The 8,725-nt window shown below is 35.1% G+C and overlaps 1 pseudogene; it reads right to left on the minus strand.

Annotated features, from left to right (window-relative positions):
- LOC149534024 (uncharacterized) overlaps nt 1–2,516 on the minus strand; it is a 39,167-nt pseudogene extending 36,651 nt beyond the window's left edge.
- Between the last annotated feature and the right edge of the window lie 6,209 nt (nt 2,517–8,725).

Here is an 8,725-nt window from a genome sequence, read left to right on the forward strand (position 1 = left end):
TTATGTTACATTTATTGATGATGCAACTAGAAAGGTATGTATTTATTTCCTTAGATAGAAATCTGATGTATTTCAAACTTTTAAGAAATGGAAATGCTTGGTTGAAAATGAGACTGGTAAGAAATTAAAATGTCTTAGATCTAATAATGTTGGTGAGTATTGCAGTCATGAATTTGAAGATTATTGCTCCACTAATGGTATTCATAGACAAAAAATTGTTCCAAGGACTCTACAAGAAGATGGAGTAGCTAAACACATGAACAAGACTATAATGGAGCGTGCAAGGAGCATGAGGTTGCATGCTAGGTTGCCCATACACATGTGGGTGGAGGCTATCAATACTATTTTATATTTGATTAATAGAGTTTCCTCTACTCCTTTGGGTTGTGGTATTCTAGAGGAAGCATGGACTGGTAAGAAAGTGAGTTATTCTTTTCTCAAAACCTTCTGTTGTGAAGCATTTGCTCATATAGATTCTGAAAATAGAACCAAGCTGGAAGCTAAGTCAAAGAAATGTGTATTTGTTGGATATGGCATGAATAAATTTGGTTATAGGCTTTGGGATTTTGAAAATTATTAAATTGTAAGAATCAGGGATGTCATATTCAATGAGAAAGTGTTGTACAAAGATCTGTTGTAGCAACATGAGAAGAAAGAAGATGATTATGTAGTGCTAGATGATACTCCAAAAGAAGATGTTCCAGCCATCCCTCTTGATGTGCAACAACTGCAATGAAAAATACAACACACATCAGTGAATGTTAGATGGTCAGCAAGGCAAATTAGGCCTCCAAAAAGATTTTCTCCCTCTTTGTATTCAATTTTACTTACTGGTGTTTGTGAACTATAGTGTTATGATGAAGCTATATAGGTGGATACTAAGATTCAATGGAAGTCTGCAATGAAAGACAAAATGGACTCTTTGTTGAAGAATAAGACATGGAATTTATGCAAGTTTCCTATAGGTCAAAGAGCTTTACAGAATAAGTGGGTTTACAGGTTAAAAGAAGAGGATGGAGGTAAGAAAAGATTTAAAACCAGGTTAGTTTTAAAAGGATTTGCACAGAAAAAGGGCATTGATTTTGATGAGATATTTTCTCCTATTGTTGAAATGACTTCTATCCATACTATCTTAAGTATTGTGGCTACTGAAGATTTTCATTTAGAGTAGCTTGATGTTAAAACAACCTTCCTTCATGGTGATTTGGATGAAGAGATATATATGGTTTAGCCATGGGGATTTGAGGTCAAAGGTAAGGAGAACTTAGTGTGCAAATTGAAGAAAAGTTTATATGGCTTGAAACAAGCACCTGGGTAATGGTATTTGAAATTTGATAGTTTTATGCATGAGCATGGATACAATAGGTGTCATTCAAATCATTGTGTTTATTTTAAGAGGTTGGATGATGATAGCTACATTATTTTATGTTTATGTGTTGATGATATGCTTGTTGCTGGGTCTAACATGGATCTATTAGAGTAATTATTTGTTTGCACTTACTAATTAAATCACTTTGATTTAATTAATTAAGTTGTCTATTACTCTAGTTTGCTTAAGCTATCTTGTAGGTGCATATAATTAATATTTTATTAATTATATTGTGCAACCTAGCTTTTTTAGGCTTTAGGTTACCCTTTTTGGGTTTCAATCTCCTTTTATAAGGATTGATCTCTTTGTATTTTTCATTATGAAGATCCGTTGAATAATATTTTCTTCATCTGAGTTTTTTAGATCAAACCCTTGCCTCTTTTTGTCTTTTTCTTCTCCATGACAGGTTTTGTGCATGCAGGTTTGCTTGGGCTTCATGGATTTGTAGTGCACTTTTTCTCAAATCCTACATGGTATTAGAGCCAGATCTATTGTAGCTTGTTCAGTGTTTCAAGAAAAAGGGAGAACAAGGGTTTGGCAAATTAGATCTGGTGTTTGTTTGAGTATTTTTGAGAAAATAGGGGGGTCACTAATTTTTGGAGCAATTTGAGGCTAAACAGACGTTGTCATTAGATTTGAAAGGCCGTTTACTGTCAAGATTCATATTAAAAAAAAGAATTGGCTTCTGTAGCATCAGGCAAATTTTTTTGTCCCTCGGGAGTCCGTACAAACACGATTTTTGAGAGAAAAAAAAAGTATAAAAAAGTGGCCAAAGGCACTGTCACCCAGCGGCTACCACCATGTCACCACCACGTGGCTCACATGCCAAAGCTGTTGGTAATAGCACTACGGTGCCATTGTGGTGCCACCCACCAGCCTCTGCTGCTCCACGGCCACCCTAGTGCCACTCCTCCTCCTCCTCCACCACAACCCCACTGACATCTTCAGCCCTTGCGGCCGCCGCCCTCCTGTGGCTCCACCTATTTAGTAGCCTGCATGGCTTTTTCAAGCTAGTCAGCACCATTCAGCAGGTGACACATGACATGGGTGCCACATGGCCCTTACCACATCTTCCCTCCATGTCACCATTTTGGGCCCGCACTGCCACGTGGTAGTCCCTTTTTTGTTGTGACAGTCCACTGGCCATCAAATTTTTTACTGTAAAATACTGATGTTAGCACTACATTAGCACACCTGCAGGCTCTCCAGGGTTCCTTTTTGACCTGCTCACACTTTTTTGGCCATATCTTGAGCATACTGAGTTAAAGTCTGAAGTTCTATTTTTGACTCCAATGAGCGTTTCTTGTGCATCCCATCTCTATTTTTTGAAAACGTGATATTTTTGGAAACCTGGTTTTGTCTACTTCTTAGAAATGATGTAATTTCTTCCAGATTCTACCCCATGCTCTTTCTATCATGTTTTTGGCATTTTTGCTCTATGATGGATATCTTGGGTGTTTCAAGTCCGAGGATCATTTTCTTGGCATGGGAACTTTTTTTTTGGGCTGTACTATCTTTTGTATCAGCTTTTTTCCCTTTCTGATCATTGTTGATATTCATTGTAAGCATCTTTATGCAAAAACACTGAGATAAAGTGCCACTCTTGCATTTTGGGATCCTTTTCATCATTGCCATTTGTTGTACTCACACTATTTTATAAAGTGCCATGGGGAGGATAGTTGTTTGCCAGTTTTGTGCCCTCTTCCTCTTTTGCCTCATGTAGTGTCAGTAACACGTGCCTTTATAGGTGTTTGTACCTCACTTTCGATGTGTCTGGTTCCTGTGCTGTAGGAGATTTTTTGACCCACCTTTTTAACTACCTGTCAACTCACTTGCCTTGAGGGGGGGTTATATTTTTGTTCTATGCTTATTTGGTTGATGGGTCATTGTTGTGAGCTACATATTTAGTACCTGATCCTACATACTAGGTGATTGTAGTGGCTGGCTACCTATGCATTTCGATGAGATGGATCATCTACCATATAGACATGCTTGGTTTGTGCCTTCTATTTCCATGGAGGTTCTATAGATCAACATTTTTGATAGAGATTTGTGGATTTTCATGCTTCAGTGGTTCTCTTCATGATCTTTCTTTGTTCCTTCTTCTGGAACATTCTTTGCTATCTCTTTTTGGAGTAGGATTTTGTTGTGATTGGGTACCTGATTAAGCCTTGTTGTCAAGATCCAATTTTATGCTTTCATAGTTATGCTAGGTTAGCTTACCTCCTGAGCTTTGCTTAAGAGGGGGTGTTAGAGTAATTATTTGTTTGCACTTATTAATTAAATCACTTTGATTTAATTAATTAAGTTTTCTATTACTCTAATTTTCTTAAGCTATCTTGTAGGTGCATATAATTAATATTTTATTAATTATATTGTGCAACCTAGCTTTTTTAGGCTTTAGGTTACTCTTTTTGGGTTTTGATTTCTTTTTATAAGGATTGATCTCTTTGTATTTTTCATTATGAAGATCCGTTGAATAATATTTTCTTTGTCTAAGTTTTTCAGATCAAACCCTTGCCTCTTCTTATCTTTTTCCTCTCCGTGATAGGTTTTCTGCATGCGAGTTTTCTTGGGCTTCATGGATTTTTTGTGTGCTTTTGCTCAAATCCTATAGGATCATATTACAGGGCTAAAATGCCAATTAGCACATGCATTTTCTATGAAGGATTTGGGGGCAGCAAAAAAAATCCTTAGTATGATGATTTGCAGAGATAGGAAGAACAAAAAATTGATGCTATCTCAGGCTGATTATGTTGAGGAGGTGTTGTAACATTTCTCTATGGAGAATGCTAAAGTTGTTAGCACACCTTTAACTAGTCATTTGAAGTTGACTAAGGAGATGTGTCCCAAGACATAAGCAGAGGAAAAAAAGATGTCCAAGGTACCCTATGCTTTAGTTGTAGGAAGCTTGATGTATGCTATGGTATGTACAAGGCCAGATATTGCACATGTAGTGGGAGTCGTTAGCAGATATATGTGTCATCCAGGAATTGAGCATTGAAATTTAGTCAAATAAATTCTTAGCTATTTGAGAGGAACATCCAATAAGTGTTTACACTTTGGGGGCTCTACTACTGATTTATCGGGCTATGTTGACTCAGATTTGGCAGGGGATATTGATATTAGGCAGAGTACTACAAGTCATGTCTTTACTATTAGTAAGGCAACCGTGAGTTGGGTTTCTAGGTTACAGAAGGTTAATGCTTTATCCGCTATAGAGGTAGAGTATGTTGCTACTATAGAGGCAGCCAAGGATATGATATGGCTTTAGTTCTTCTTAGAAGAATTGGGACACCCTTAGAAGGATAATTACTTGTTTACAAATAGTCAGAGTGTCATTCATCTTGTGAAGAATTTAGCTCTGCATTCAAAGACCAAACACATACAATTGCGGTACCATTTTATTCGATTAGGTTTGGAGGATGGACAGTTAAAGCTAGACAAGATACATATAGATGAAAATCTAGTGGATATGTTTACCAAGGTAGTGACAAGGGAGAAGTTGAATTCCTCTTTAGCTTCGGTTGGTCTTCTAGACTAAATAGCAATCAAGAACAACAGAGTCTAGGGTGGTTTGATCTAATGGGATCCCCATGTGTTAGCAGTATTGTTACAGGATCAGTCTCCAAGTGGGAGATTGTTGTTTAGTGTGGAGCCTAATCAATCCCCAAGTGGAAGATTGTTAGATTGTGGTGACTGATTAGAAAAAGTATTGTACATACTTCATAAATTCTTTGGGGCTCGGGGCAAAAAAAATATTTGGGCCCTATTTTATCAAAATTTTGGCCCAACATGTAATTATTAATTATAACCCTAAAGTGGTTTAACACTTGTATAGAAAGGGCTTAGGGTTAGGGATTATTTCATAGTTGTGATACGAAATTGCTTCTTGCGGAAATATTGAGTTGTAAGGGATTATAGATTGTAATCAGGTTGTAATCATTGGATTATAATAATATCAAACTTGTTGTTTGGTGGACGTAGCCTAGGGATTGGGTGAACAATGTTAAATCTTGGTGTCTTGTGTTCTTTTCTGTGTGATCTATTATTTTCTAATATTGGTTATATTTGCATATAATTTTTATTTCTATCTGTGGTTTATTCCTAACAAATGGGAGATCATATTTTTTCTCTATCGAAATCTTAGTTATTTTCTAAGTGTTGACTAGCATATTTATATCCTATCTCTATAAATTATGTGCTCTATGATATCAATGAATGACATTGAGCTGTAAGGGATTATAGATTGTAATCAGGTTGTAATCATCATTGGATTGTAATAATATTGGACTTGTTGTTTGGTGGACATAGCCTAGGGATTGGGTGAACAATGTTAAATCTTGGTGTCTTGTGTTCCTTTCTATGTGATCTATTATTTTCTGATATTGGTTATATTTGCATGTAATTTTTATTTCTGTATGTGGTTTATTCCTAACAGATGGGAGATCATATTTTTTCTTTGTCAAAATCTTAGTTATTTGCTAAGTGTTAACTAGCATATTTATATCCTATCTCTATAAATTATGTGCTCTATGATATCAATGAATGAAATTTTTAACTAGATTTTCTTTTGGAATCTACTTGCATTATCAAGGGCAAGGAGTCTTATTCTTTTTTTGCTCTCAATTAAAAATTACACTATTTGTTCTTTTTGTATGTTTGGCCTATGATCTTTGTAAATTTATTATATTTCATTATATATCCATTACAAGAAACTTTTGGTTGATCTTGAATATAAGAATTTGTTGGTGGCGATGTAGCTTATTTTTGAAGGCACATTATTTAGATTTAACCCCAAATTTTTATTTCAACTAACAAGTACTTTGTAGTGTTAGTGCAAATGATGTTTTCATCATGATGTGAACTTATCATTGGTGAACTGCTTTTCCTTTAACTCTCTTCCAATTTGATCATGAGCATTTTCGAAAATATGGAAGCTATTCAGTGGCTTGCATAAATATTAATTTCCAATCTTATGTTTATAGAAGTTGAACAGTGGGGAGTTAATTTATGACCTCAATATATTATGATCATCATGAGCCAAGAAAATAAAAGGAGGGTGAGAATGCCAGGTTGGTTGATGGGTAGGGGCCAACCACTATAGATGCTAACCAATACCATTGGGTGTTTTGTTGAAATGGATTTCTTTTTTTCATAAGGAAATGTGGTTGCTTGGTAGATTTAAAAATTCATAGTCTGTAGTAAGTAGTTTGTTATGCTAAAGGTCAGTCCATTAGAAATAATTCTACAACTTTTCACCGTTACATAAAATTGGCCACAATTCATTTATGCTTCTGGATACATCAATCTATTAGTTGTAGAATGAGGGGTGATATGCGATGAAGTGTGTAGAAGTAGTGTTTTAAAGATAGATTTTTAGGAAAATCACTATCATGATGAACTTTGAATAGATCCCTTGCTTATGAACACCATCCATTCTTATAATTTCAGGGATCCAGGGCATATCTGGTAATTAATAATTGTGTTGAGCATAGGTGTCAGGTGGAAATTTTTCTCCAAGAAAAAGAACTTCTAAAGGCTCTATAGCATTGCCACATGAACTTCAAGTTCCATGTAATGTACATTAAGATGAAATGAAATAAGGAAGGGGGAGCTACCTTGCCTCGATTGGAGGATCAAAAACTAGAACTAGGACCATCTGAGTAGGGGTGTAGATGGGAAGAGAGTGATGGATAGAATAAGTGCAGAGATCTTCATGAAGAACCTTGCTTTACTCAAATCAACATACTCCCTTTGAGCCTACCCTGGAGAATTTCATGGCTGAGATAAATTAACAAAGAATGAAGGAAAGGAAAGAAAGAGAAGCTCCTGTAGAAGTAGTATCACTTGTTGTCATTACTGGGTTACCAGTGGCTGAGGTTGTGAATCACCCCTATAGGCAATTCATTCAAGGTGATAAGATTCTGAGAGGGATGGAAGGCACAATGGGCTAGACCACATGAGTGGATAGAAAGCACATTGATAGAGTTAGAAGTTTAAAAGTTATTTTGAAATGTATTTTGTATATCCAATGTATATGTTTGTCCCATTTCTATTCAACAATTACCTTGTCATAGTAGTTGCTCTCATATTTTAGTTATATAGGCTATAATCAGTGATGCAAGTTGTGCTTCTATCATATAGGACATACAATACTATCTTCTAAATAGTAAATGACTATCATTGTAGCTTTTTGAAGTAGAAGTAATAGGAAAAAGAAAACACTTAGAAAGGTTAAAAAATCCTTCAAAATTCAAGAAACTTTAACACTCCATCAAAAATCAATGTCTTTGAATTACAAATTAAACAGACTAAACATTATGCTGAGGTGGCATGAAATTAGTATGGAGAATGAGGCATTTGGGAAACAATCATGGCTTTGTACACTCAAAATACTCTGATAGTAGTTCCCAACTTATTATTGGAATGATAACATTGTCAGACATTAACCCCCATAACACTTGGCTATCACAAACATTCTCTAACTTGCTTTGATAAGTGGCAAGATGACATGTGCATTGAGTTAGATATGCATTGATAGCACTTAATTTTTTTCAAGTTTTCCACATAAAATGTTTTTTCTACCAATCAAAAACTTGATCTTTGTTTTAAAGTCATTTCTGCTAACCTTGGCTTCCATATCTTGTGAGTTCACTTGATCATCTATGTTAATGGATAGGTCAACTTGGACATTCTCTTTAATTTGGCCACGTTGTAATAGTCTCATTCTTGAATGAAATATTTGATAGCAAAAAAAAATTATGTTACACCTTCTTCCATATGAATCTATGTTACACAGTTGTATAGATCTGTTTCAACTCAAGTACCATTTCCTGCTATCCCATGTGGAACAATATAATAATTTTATAAAAAACATCCTATTATTATCCAAATTGAGCACATCCCTTGAAGGTAGTTAGTCCAATGACAACATAGTGAGAGCTGAGTGTCATCGTTTGTGTTTGTTTATTAGAATTCTAATTCTACATGGTAGTCAATTGTGATTCTAACATCATCACAATTTGCATTGGTACAAAGACAACATGGAAATCCAACAAGCTATGTTAGATAACCTTCACTTTTGGCAATTGGATAGACGATGTCAGCCAATGGCCAAATTGAATCTGGTCCAAGATTGAAGGTGTTATATTGTAGCCTTTTATAATCAAGAAACAAGATCTTACTTTTTACTTAATAGTTTATTTTTTTCCAAAAAATTATTATATATCATTTGTATATTAATCTTGATTTCTAGGCATTTTTTTAACCCTTTTTTTTAGAGTGATCTTTTGTAAGCAATAAAAATCATGCTTGTGCTCAATACTAGAAATATAATTTGCATTTAAATCTTGT

The sequence above is a fragment of the Cupressus sempervirens genome, chromosome 10, assembly GCF_028749045.1.
Source record: "Cupressus sempervirens isolate cs-2001-9-10 chromosome 10, ASM2874904v1, whole genome shotgun sequence".
Lineage (NCBI taxonomy): Eukaryota > Viridiplantae > Streptophyta > Pinopsida > Cupressales > Cupressaceae > Cupressus > Cupressus sempervirens.